Source organism: Elephantulus edwardii, unplaced genomic scaffold (assembly GCF_000299155.1).
Source record: "Elephantulus edwardii isolate Elephantulus edwardi_28Jun2011 unplaced genomic scaffold, EleEdw1.0 scaffold00255, whole genome shotgun sequence".
NCBI lineage: Eukaryota > Metazoa > Chordata > Mammalia > Macroscelidea > Macroscelididae > Elephantulus > Elephantulus edwardii.
This window is the reverse complement of record NW_006400005.1, coordinates 2476465-2489423: the sequence shown is the minus strand read 5'-3', so window position 1 is coordinate 2489423 and position 12959 is coordinate 2476465. Positions and strand designations below refer to the sequence as shown.

Below are 12959 nucleotides of genomic sequence, written 5' to 3'. Positions count from 1 at the left end.
TCTAGCACCACAACTCAAAGGCATCAATAACTTGCCTATCATCCTTATCACCATCCAGTTGTGGGAGATACAGCAAGAGACCGAAAACAACCAAGTGGCTTCTTGTTAATATCCTTGTGACCTAGTGGGTGAGGACTCGTGATGCCAACACAAAGGCGGCTGGTTTGAATCCACAAGCTTCTTTGTGTGAGAAAGGGGGGAATTCCCTACCCTAGTGATACAGAGCCTCTGAAAACCCACTGGAGGGTCAGCTATAAAGTGGTTCCAACTCCATGGCAGTGAGTTTAAAAGTTCATTGCCTTCAGCCAGAATACCGCTTTAAAACTAAAGGGGGAAGAAGTGTCAGATTGTGTCTCAAGAAAAGACTGTATATTTAAAATGGTAGAGGAGAGGGAAAATACCAAGAGTAAGCACATATTAATATTTTAGATTAGATTAAAACATTAGATTAAGCACATCTTATTAGGAATACACTGAATTGATGTATCTTTCTAAGCTTAGGTTCTCGTCTCTGTAACTGTGCACGGTGTGCTCTTACAAACTGAAAATCTGTCTGATCTGGCACCACCTTTACTAACTCCACTATTCTTATGCCCACTGATGCAGTTACTGTGTCAATCCATGTCACTGAGCATCCACGTTTCCTTTGTTGGCCTCTAACCTTGTAAGCATTTTCCAAGGACGAGTCCCTCCAGAAAGCATACTCAAACTGTGAGTCAAAGTACTCTCACCACTTTGGCTTCTAGGGACTAGTTTGTCTTAACTTTTTCCCAGAGAGATAAGTTTCTTCTTTTAGAAGTTCATGGTATGTACACTGCTCTTCACCAACACCACAATCCAAAATCATTAATGCTTTTTTCATATTCCATATATACTATCCAACTTTAACATGCATATGAAGCAAATGGAAATATCTTTGAAGAAAATAGAAATCTCTTGAGCCAGGCAGACCTTAGTCTTTAAAGTGTCATCCTTGCAAGCACTATAAAGAATTAAAGGAATTTCTCATAAATTGAGAACACTATTTTAAAAGGCATCACTAAAAATGTTAAATTGTCACTGATAACTAAGGCAAATGAAGGATGTGATTGTAAGGTATGATATAAAATATCTCACAAATGAATAAACACTCTAAATATTTTATTACCAAAAGGAATTTTATACTTCCCTCATTTAATGCCCATCACATCCCATGAAAGGAAATTAAATTAGGTCATTTTCCCAAAATGATACATTTGATTAGCAATTCAGCTGAGGTGGGAATATAGAATTTTTAGCCAAGTACAATTATTTATCATTTTACTCACCATTCTTCTTTATGTCAATGTTATTCAAAGCCTGTTAAATGTTGTAAAACTACATTAACACTAAGGATCTTAAAATTATTTTTAAATACTTAATACTTAATAAAAATTTAGAGTTTTAATACTCTAATATTTTATGGGAAGTTATTATAAAGTCCCTTTATAAAATAGAAAATATGAGGAAAACCTAGTAACTCCCCTTATCTTCAGCTATCACTGTGGTTCAATGGTTTTAACTCTGATCTCTAACCAAAAGCTGTTGGTTCAAACCCACCAGATGCTTTGTAGGAGAAAGATAAGTAAAAAATTCATTAAACATCCTCACAACAACATGTTAGGCAGTGCTAACACGTGTAAATTGAAATACAAAGGTTGAAGGGAAAGAGATGGTGTAGAATCACTTTTTCTTTTGGCAGGAATTTTCAAGAAGGGCTTTTCTGATGACCTGTGACTTGAGCTGATGCGCAAACATGATTCTCACTGACATATGAAGGAGAAACATTCTAGAAATAGAAATATAAGTGCAAAGGCTTTGCACAGTGCCCTCAGAATCAGCAAAGGGGCCAGCATGCTGTGGAGTGTGTCAAAGGGGTTTGTAGGAGAAGTTGTGATTAAGTAGGGAGAAGGGCCCTGCCTTACTGCTTTGAGTCAACTCTGTCTCCTGATGACTCCACACAGTTGTACGTCTATATAGGGTTTTCTGGGCTGTAATATTTAGAGAAGCAGATCACCAGAACTTCTTGAATCCTGATGGGTAGGTTTAGCTTAGTCATCAAGGATAAACAATTTGCTTGCTAGATTTAGTTTAGTAATCCAAATTATCGCTTACCCAGATTTAGCTTAGTAATCAGGGAGAAACCATTTACACCACTAAAGGGCCTCCCAAAGATGTTGTCTCCTATTCTGCATAAACCAGTTAAATCCCACTCATTATCAAAGAGTTCTTGCCAGAACTAACTCATAGTCTAATTGTCAAAAGTGATTTCAGAGGCTATACATCATATGAAATGAGATTAACCATCTTTCTCCCAAGGAGCTGCTGGTGGATTGGAACTGCCAAAGAGGCACCACCTTTGGGTAAGCAGCACAACCCTCTTATAGAGTCCGCCACGAGAACAAGACTCTTGGTTCCCTACTTACAAAAGAACTGGGAAGGCAATAATTTGAGATGCAGCTTGGGCCAAAGCAGGAAGAACAGCTGGGAGACTAATTACTAGACAAATCCTCAAAGTACAGTGCACTGCTGGTCTTTCATGTATCTTTCCAAGATAATATCTATAATGTATATGTGTGTGCATCTGATATGTAGAATTATTTATTTTGTTATTATAAATAACACTACTCCTGTGCAATTTCTCTAGAAGTGCTAAGTCAAATGGTAAGACTCATTTGAAATGTGAATTTCCTTTTCATATTTTCCTATTGAGTATTTCTTCTTTTTTAAGAGTATTTATTTGGAGGCTTTTGCTTTGTTTTCCCTGGCTATCATTCAAAAATTCTAAGATTACCCAATGTGAAAAGCCAGATGTGTGTCCTCTTTATATTTGTCTTTGGTCACATAAACATATGCAGGCTTGTTGTTATTGTTAGGTGCTATCAAGCTGAATATGAATTATAGAGACCCTATGAACAAAAGATCTGAAACCTGTTCTATTCTGCACCATCCTCACACTTCCTGACACACAAGAGCCTGTTGCAGTTGTCACCATTTCAATTCAACTAGTTGAGGGTCTTCCTCTCCTTCTCTGACCCTCCACCCTGCCTAGCATCATGTCCCTCTTCAAGGAATAGCCCCTCTAGCAATATGTTCAAAGTATGAGAGGTAGAAGCCTCCTCATTCTTGCCTCAAAAAGAGCATTCTGTCTGCACACTCTCCAAGACATATCTGTTTGTTCTCTTGGCCGTCCGTGGGAAGTTTAGTGCTCTTCTCCAACACCAAAGTTCAAAGGTGTCAATTACTATTCTGTCATCCTTATCCATTGTCCATCTCTCAGATGCACAGCAAGTACTTGGAAAGATCATAGCCTGAATCAGACACACCTCAGTCTTCAAACTGACATCACTATGCCTCAATAATTTGGAGAGGTCCCTAGCTGCAGATTTTCCCAGTGCAATGTGTCTCCGTATTTCCTGGCTGCTGGTATTAAGGATGTAAACTGTTACTCCAAGCAGGTTGAAGCTGTTGACAGTTTCAATCTCTTCTCCACCCATCAAGAAGCTGCCTATTTGTCCAGTGGTGAGAATTTTTGTTTTCTTGATATTGAGATGCAATCCATACTGAAGACTACATTCTTTGATATTCTGCAACAAATGTTTCATGTCCTCCTCATTTTCAGGACGCTGAAATATTGCATCAACTTCTAAGTATCCAAATAATAATTCAAAGTATTATAATGAAATGTGCAGAGAGCTAGAATTGGAGAATAAGAAAGGAAGAACTTGCTCTGCATTTCTCAAGTTTGAAAGAACTGAAAAACAAATTTAAGTCTTGTGTCACAATATTGAAAGATGCTATGGGCAATGTGTTGAATGACCCAGAAGGCATCAAAAGAAGATGGTGGGAATACACAGAATCACTGTACCAGAACAAACTTATTGACAATGAAAAATTTCAGGAAGTTCCATATAAACAGGAGCCAATGATAATGAAGTAGAAGCTTCATTGATGCACCGGCAAACAATAAGGCCCCAGAAATAGATAAAAAACCAATTGCCTTGTTTCAATATACAGATGCAGCCTCGGATGTGTTCACCAGACTTGTTGTTGTTGTTGTTGTGTGCCATCGAGTCGCTTGTGACTCATAGCAACCCTATGTACAATAGCCCTAAACTCTGCTCTGTCCTGTGCCAATCACACTATTTCTGACTCTCCCATCCCGATTACCCTAGTCACTCAATCAATCCACGTCATAGAGGACCTTCCCCTCCTGCGCTGTCCCTCCGCCCTCCCAAGCATGATGTCCCTCTCCAAGGCCCAGTCTCTCCTTACAACATGTCCAAAGTATGTTAGACAGAGCCTCAGAATCCTTGCCTCCAAGGAGCCACCCGGTTTTACCCTTTTCAGGATGAATCTGCCAAGAAATTTGGAGGACAGCTGTCTGGCTAATGGTTTGGAAGTGCTCCATATTTGTTCCCATTAACAAGAAAGGTGATCCAACTGAAAGTGGAAACTACTGAACAATATTTTTAATATCACATGCAAGCAAAATACTGCTGAAGATCATTCAAAAATGGCTAGAGCAGCACATAGATAGGGAACTGCTAGAAGTTTAAGGAAGATTTAGAAGAGGCCACTAGGGATATCATTGTTGATGTCAGATGGATTCTGGCTGAAAGTAAAGAATACTAGAAGAATGAGTATGTGTACTTTATTGACTATGCAAAGGCATTTAGCTGTGTTGGTCATAACAAGTTGTGGCTGACATTGAGAAGAATAGGAGTCCCAGAGCACCTAATTGTGTTTACTTATGTGAAATGTATACCTGGAGCATGGGAAAATGACATGATTTAAAATTGAGAAGGGAGTGAGTCATGGATGCTAATCAATCTCTATGCTGAGCAAATTATCCGAGAAGCTAGACTCTATGAAAACGAATGTGGCTTCACGATTAGAGGGAGACTTCTCAATAACCTGTGTTATACATGCTTAGGTATTTGAAATATGTGAAGAAGTAGGTTAGTGGTTGCTTTAGGGTTTTATGTGGCAATGGATATTATATGCAAAGGGGCATTTGGGATCTTATCGGAAAGATTAAAATATTCTAAAACTGATTTATAGAAATGGTCACATATGTTAAAATATACAAATTAAGATACTAAAACTAACTGATAATGTTAAAGTTGCCAAAACTTACTGAATTTTGTACTCAAAAGAGATAAATTTTGTGCTATGTACATTATACCTCCATAAAGAGCTCTAATGTAAGAAGCTGCTTTGCAATCCCGAAGGCACACAGTTAAAATCCACCAGCTGCTCTGTAGGAGAACAATCTCCTCCCATGTCATTACTTGCCTTTGAAAATGTACCAGAGGTTCAGCTTGTCACAACAAGGTATACTAACACTAGGGAGGAGCCAACTTAGAAAAATCAGCCACACAAGATCAAAGGGCAACATATGACCAGAGATAAACCTCAGAAGGCAAGCAAGGATGAGAAAGAAGTATGACAGAAACCAGAAACACAAAGATGAAGTGGGAAGAGTTTGGGGATTGTAAGCAATGTCAAGAAACAAAATGTGTGTCAGCTGTTAAAATGAAAACCAATCCATGGTGTAAATTTTCACTCAAATCACAATATGAAATTAAGAAAAAATCATGTAAAGAAAAGACATACATCAACACATCATTATCCCCCTAATAAAACCTTGCTCTAGAATAGAGATCATGAGTAAAAAGAGTTGGATTTCTGTATGGTTGGTACTTTTCAGGCTATAAAAGAAATCTTCATGAAGAGAAAAAAAAAGCCTATACTATGTTTTGCTAATTTCAGAGCTGCATACAATTTCTGTGTTCATAAAGGTAAATAATGGTACCTGCCTTAAGAAAAGGGGGAAAAAACCCCAACCTTTAGGATGACATAAAATTATGCTGATCTGATTTCTTATCATGGATAGCCTTTGCAAGTTAATTGGTACAGTCTCAAAAAGTAGCAGTTTTGAACTTAGACCCACATATTCTTTTTCATTACTAAAACCTCATATATTTAGCATGCAGAAAAGATTTTACATTTAAACATTATAGTAAAAACAAACAAAAACTCAAAATATCTGAAAGCAAAGCAGTATCAACAATCAAAACTGATTTGGAAAAGCTCCATTTGTACTGTAACTAACGGCTAATATATTTAAATATAAAAAGTGGTTACAAATCATACAAATAGATAATGAGCAAAGATAATAAATAAGTATTCTCAGAAACACAAAAATAGTCCAAAATATATGAAACATTGCATCAACTTCTAAGTATCCAAAGAAACACAAATTATAATAGTAATAAAAAATAAATATACATCAATTGAAAGAGCCATGGTGGTTCAATGGTTACGTGGTAGATTGCTACCTAAAAAGGCTGGCTAATGAATTCGACCAATAATACTACAGGAATTAAAAACAGCCTAGGAAATCCTATTGTGTAGTTCTAATCTGTTATTTAGAGTTGTGTTGAGCAGGAATAGAAAGTGCCCTGGTGGCATGGTGGTGGCAAGGCTATTACCAGAAGGTTGATGGTTCAAACTCATCAGCCTCTCCATAAGAGAAAACAGATTTACAGCAATGGAAATCCTACGTGCAGTTCTATTCTCTCTTAAAAGGTTGCTGTAAGTAAGGAATTACTAAACATCATGAAGATTATATAGATTGTATCAGCAAGACTTTAGAGAGAGCATTAAAAGTTAAGGTTTTTATAGTTAAGTATGTGGAGAAATAGTGTTGTTGTGTACCACTGAGTCAGAACCAACCCATAGCTGACCCTCTGGTGGATTTTCAGAGACAGTAATTGCATGAGAGGAGGTTGTCCATCCTTCTCCCATAAAGCAGCTGGTGGATTTGAACCGAGTTGCCTTCAGGAATGCAGCATTAATACATAAATATTTTTATTTTACTTTTATTCGTTCTTTTAATTTCTAAGGAGTTCTGATAACACTCTGGTTAAAGCATTTTCTGCTCATTAAAAGGTTTGTGGTTTAGACCAACCATATGCTCCACAGGAGAGAGACAAGGCAGTCTGTTTTCCTAAGATTACAGCCTAAAGAAGCCTGCAGGGAATGCTACAATTTTACAGGGTTGCAATGCATCAGAATTGACTTTAATCGTGGTGGGTATTTTGTTGTCTTTTCCTAGATCACTCACCAAAATCTCTAAGCCTATATATTAGTAATGATAGCCAGAATTTAAAGTCCTGGTTTTATTGATAGGATATTAATGTTTCTTTCTTCTGTTAAGTAAGAACTACTGTTAGTTGTTGTTTTAGATTCTCATTCATCTTTCTCTCTCTTTCACTACCATCAAGTTGGAAGCATGGTATAGCTGACAGCCAGCCCAACAGGTTTCTGAGGGCAATTTTATGATATTCTTAGCTTCTTTAGTGTTTTATTAGTAAGAGCTGTTGATTTTAGCATGTTTTCCAAACTTCTACTGATTCCATTGTTTGACACACTGAGTTCAGTTGTTAGGTTTTCTTATTCCTATAGAAAATGCTACCTGACTAAAAGATTTTATTCTTGTGACTTGATATGACTCAGTTTCCTCATGGAAATAATAATATAGCTGACTTGATGATTAATATATACAAGATGTATAATACCACAGTAGGTATCACTATAGCTCTGATGGGGCTATGAGCACTAACCAAAAGGTTTATATCCATATATCCATCAAGAGAGAAATGTAGTCATTTTCTCTCAAAAAGACTGATATTCTTGGAAATGCTACAGGGATATTCTACTCTGCCCTATATGGTTGCTGTGGGTCAGAAACTACTTGATAACAGTAGATCTGTCATTAAGGTTTGGGAATATCATTGATACACACATAAAACTTAATGTACACACTGCAACAATATTCCAGGATGAATAAATAATAATAAAAAATTTTCTCCATCTATAATCGTGGTGTTTTCAAAGGATCTGTTTTACAAATTACATGTAGCTAAGATATTATTGTCATCACTAGTATTTGTAACATATGAGACACCATATTCCTATTATGGCCTCAGGGAGAAACTGGGGTAATTTTCTATTATATTTGGTGTTAACAAAACTCAACATATTGCTGTTAAGTTGGAACCAATGCATGGCTGATTTTCCAGTGAGTTTTTGAAACTGTAAATCGTAAGGGAAGAGATTCTAACACTCTTGACATTTGAGAATAATGATTGTTAAACTTCTTGCTAATCATAATTTGTTTTATTATCAGATGCAGAAGATATTAAACATTAATGAATGTGAAAAATGAGTCATGCATTAATAAATCAATGCCTAAGAAACCACACTGATCATTATCTATTTATTTCTGAGAGCATCACTTCACTGAAACTGTATGCCTTCTGAACTTTCACTAAAATAGCAATTTGGAACCCAGTCTTTCATATTTGATAAGATTTAGCAAATTTTTAAGTGAAAATAAGTCTATTTTATTTTTATCCATTAAAAAGACTTGTAAGTATAATTTTCTAGGACCTTGATAAATTTTTTCTCAAGTAATATCAAAGTTTTAATACTTTTACCATTTATAAAATTTCACAAGTGATCTGAGCACTGATACTAAGTAAATGACTATAAGATATGCATTTCAAAGTATGTTTTAAAATAATGAGTTGTTTACAAAAGAATAAATAACAACTAAAGTATTAGATGTATTGAAATTAAAATGTTAAATACCAGAGAATCATGGATTTTGTTTCTATAATAGAGTTTAGTGGATCATACGACAAAAATCCCAAAACACATGTCCCTTAAGGAGATTATCCATCATTATGACCTACTTCCATAATCAGTTCCTATGCTGTATTTAAAGAATAGATGCAGAACATTTACAGTTCCAAACAAAGAAGCAATAATTAACTACATGTAAACACACTGATAAAAATATTGATATAAAAATAACCAAACTTCACAAAAAAGTAATATGCCTCTAACTATGGTTAAAAATATAAAAAAGGCTACGTTTACTGGTCTAATAGAAACTAATGGAAACCCCAAAACCATGACCCGTAGTTACCTTCTTTGAACCTGGAAAAAAACTCACTTCTGTGGCTTAACTTTCAGGTCTATAGTGACCAATAACAACACAGAAGCACTCATTCCTAAAATAGTCACCTATGTAAGGCCAAAGGGAGCTCTGGTGGCCTAGTGGTAAGAAGCTGCTTTGCAAATCCAAAGGTACACAGTTCATATCCACCAGTCACTTTGTTGGGGTAGAATAAGCAATCTCTTCCCATGCGTTTTACTGTCTCTGAAAATCTGGTGAAGGCCACCTATAAGTTGGCTCCAAGTTGAGGACAAACTTACAGCAACAATAAAAGATCAAAAAAGCAGCATTTACGTAAGAATACCTTCAAGGAAGGAAAGATTAATGGATAATGAAATTACAGGGAGTAAATGGGAGAAGTGTGTCCACTTGCCGTACAGAGGTAACTTGTGGTCGCTGTGAAGCTGAACACTGTGACACTGATTTGTCAAATACGATAACGGTTACCCATGGAGGACAGCGTTTGATGGTGCTCCCCAGTTGAAACAAGGTTGGAAGCAGGAGTGGCATCCACTTCTGTACTAGCTTGCCTGCAGAAGCCCTATGAACCTGAAGAAAGGATGAACGTCATGCACGCAAGTGTCGAGGACTTTCGTTCATAAGGTCACTATAAGTCACCAAAAACTCAACGGCACTTAACAATAACAACAACAACAAGTGGAAGAAGTGTGATGATATTGTAATCCATGTAATAAAACAGAAGATGTATATATGGTGAATGAAAACCCAACTTGCTTTGTTACCTTTCTTGTAAATCTCAATCAAAATTTCAAGGAGAGGGGAAGAAAATCCTATGTAAATTAAAAAGCCTTTGTATGGATAGCTCTGGTGGCCTAATCAACAGTGAGTTGGACTGCTAACCCAAAAGCTTTACCTTTCTGTCAATCTGAATTCACCCAAGTTTCCGCTAGAAGAAGATGGGAAATCTCCTCCTTTGCAATTTACAGCCTCTGCAAACCTGCTGGAAGGTCAGCTATGAGTTAGTATTGACTAGCTAGCAATGAGTTTGAGCCTTCTGACACAAAGCAGATAAGGAAAACAATGTTGCTAGAAATGGCTTATATCACATACAAGTAAATGTCACTGAAGTATATGAATAAAGTTTCTGTGAAAATTTCTATTACATCACTTGGTTGACTTTTAATAATTTCTAATTATTGTGAAAGATTCAAAATCTTCTCACCAAATAATTTAAATAGAAAAGAATTCTTGTAAAGAAGGAATCATGATCTAATTCTGAAAGATTAGCCCCTTAAATCCTTGGGTCACAGTTCTATTCTCAAGCACCAAAGAATCACCATTAAGTCACAACAGACTATATCACAACAACCAGAACGAAACCGCAGGTGAGTAAGTTTTCTGCTCATAAGCTACTATAAAAGATCATTTCAGAGTAAGGAGTCCTGTACCTACTCATAGAATGCCTAGAGCCAAGAGAGCTGAGCAGAGAAAATGAAAGCATCATAAAAAAGACAATTTCAAGTATGATGGAAACAGTTTCATTTAAAAGGGATATATGATTAGATATTATGACAGGAGTTCATAGTGGAGTGGACTTGAGTGAAGGGTTGAACAACAATGAAAGAATTTTTTCTTTTATTTTTCAAAAAGTAAAATGAATTGGAGGCAGGGAGAAAAGTGCAACAATGAATAAATGGAAATCCAAAGTCTCTATAAACTTTCATTAAAATAAATTTAAAATAAATAAACATTTACAAAGTCATTCATGAAATGCAATGACTAGGCAACAAATCATAAGTTAATTTCATATCATAAAATTATCTGCAACTATCAAACACAATGTGGCAATGTTAAAAAAAACAAATACAAAGGAAATTAGGACTTCAATAATTTACATAGGATCAACATTACAGAAAAAAAGACACAGTTACTCATAAAACATTTCTTAAGATTAATGATATTTGGTCAGTTTGTTCACTTAAAAAGAATAAAAACAATGTGAATGGTGTTGTAGTGAGCTCTGGTGACCTAGTGGTAAGGAGCTGTGCTACCAATCCAAAGGCATTGGCATCACTGATTACCATCAAGTCTGAACTGATCCTCCAGAAGGTTTTCAGAGGCAGTAAATAACACAGGAGAATGCAACTTTTTTCTTGCAGATTAGGTAGATTTAAACTGCATACCTTTAGGGTTGGTGCCACAATCCTTACCATTAAGCCACCAGAGCTCCCTAACCCAAAGACACATGATTTGAATTCACCATCTGTTCTGTGTGAGTCAATGCTTCTGAAAATTCTCTGGAGGGTCAGCTGTTAGTTAGTTCCAAATAATAACAATGGTGTTGTGGGGGGAAAAAACCCAAGATATTTATTATTCATCACCTCTTCATTTCTAAAAAGTATTTTTAAATCAAGCTGACTCTCCAGTTTCCTTGTCTCAGAAATTTTCTGTTTTATACTATGCATTTAATGAGAGGGAAGATATGAGTAGTTGCAGGGATGACACTGACATCCCAAATTTCTATAGATTTGGAAGTGGCTAGAGGTTGGCAGCTACAAGAGTAGCAGGCACTTAAATGTGGATTGTGGCCAACACCCAGGCCATGTGGTGAAATCTTTAAGGAGGTGACAATGTTGGCTACTTGGGGAAGCTGGGCGAATGGCATGAAAGATCTACTTCCTCAAATCTCAAAAACCTGCAAGCTTCACAGTTGGCACAGAGTGTTATATTCTCCATGGTAGCTCTGTGTGAATGTGGTGACTGGGCAGCCTTCTGTAATGGCTTGATAGAGCCTAAGGCACATCCCTGAGGGCTGGACAATAAAACCTCAGTGATCACTGAGACTGAATATCCTGCTGTGCTCAGAAAAAAAACACTCTTATAGTAAAAATTAAGTGCATTAAGATGATTCAGTTGACTTGTATGTGTTCATTAAACAGTTTTACTACTGCTTATTACTGAAAAACAAAAAAAATGTTGGAAAACAACATGCAGTTCATCAGAGTATTTGCATGTTATACCATATATAAAAATTAAGGGGAAAACAAATCTTCATAGCACCTGCCTGTATTAAACTATGGGAAATAGGTTGGAAATGAAGTTCATAAATAAAAAATGGCTTGAGTCATTTTTCTGTTTCTTTACAACATGCTAAACAAGATATTAACATTAACAAGTGCCAAAATACATGAAAGGAATTATTTCTAGTAATGGACAGAGAAGCATTAGGACAGTTGCTTCCTTTTTCATGGAAGGGAACTCCGAAGACTAAGAACAGAAGCACTGAGAAGGAATATTGGAATTTTATTTAAAAATTATGCAAGCTGATAAAAACGAACTAGAACTATAAATAAATACCAACAGCACCTAACAACAACAGTCGCTTTAGAAATATGCAACACATGGATACAAGGATCCTTGAGGATACTGTGGATGAAGTTTGGAGCTATTAACCTAACCAAAGGATCAGTAGGGCAAACCCGACCCTACTCTGGGAAAGATGGGGAAGTGTGTGTAAACATGTAGAGTCTTATAAAGTCTCCATGGCAGCTCTACTCTGATATGGCCATTATGAATCAGAACAGACTTGATAGCATTGGGTTGGCATTGGTTTATAGATATGTGCAACTTAGCAGTAAACAAGTAAGAAACTTCAAGAACTTATATGAATTTTTACACTTGTCCACTATTGACTGGTAACAGTCAAACAAAATAAAGAAGTAACTTAGTATTTTAAGGCTTAATGTATCCTGGATTTATGAAAATAGTATTTTCCACATGCTTTCAAAATTTCATTCTTTTTTTTTTTTTAATGCAGCATAGTATTCCATTGTGCGAATATACCACAGCTTCTCTGGCCATTCATTTGTTGATGGGCACTTAGGTTGTTTCCAACTCCTTGCTATTGTGAACAAAGCTGCAATAAACATGGGTGTGCATATATCTGCTT

The 12959-nt window shown here is 36.3% G+C and overlaps 1 protein-coding gene across 1 annotated transcript in view; it reads right to left on the bottom strand.

Moving 5' to 3' along the window:
• Positions 1-12959, bottom strand: part of RIMS1 (regulating synaptic membrane exocytosis 1) — a 701348-nt gene that overhangs the window by 341142 nt on the left and 347247 nt on the right. The window lies entirely within an intron of this gene.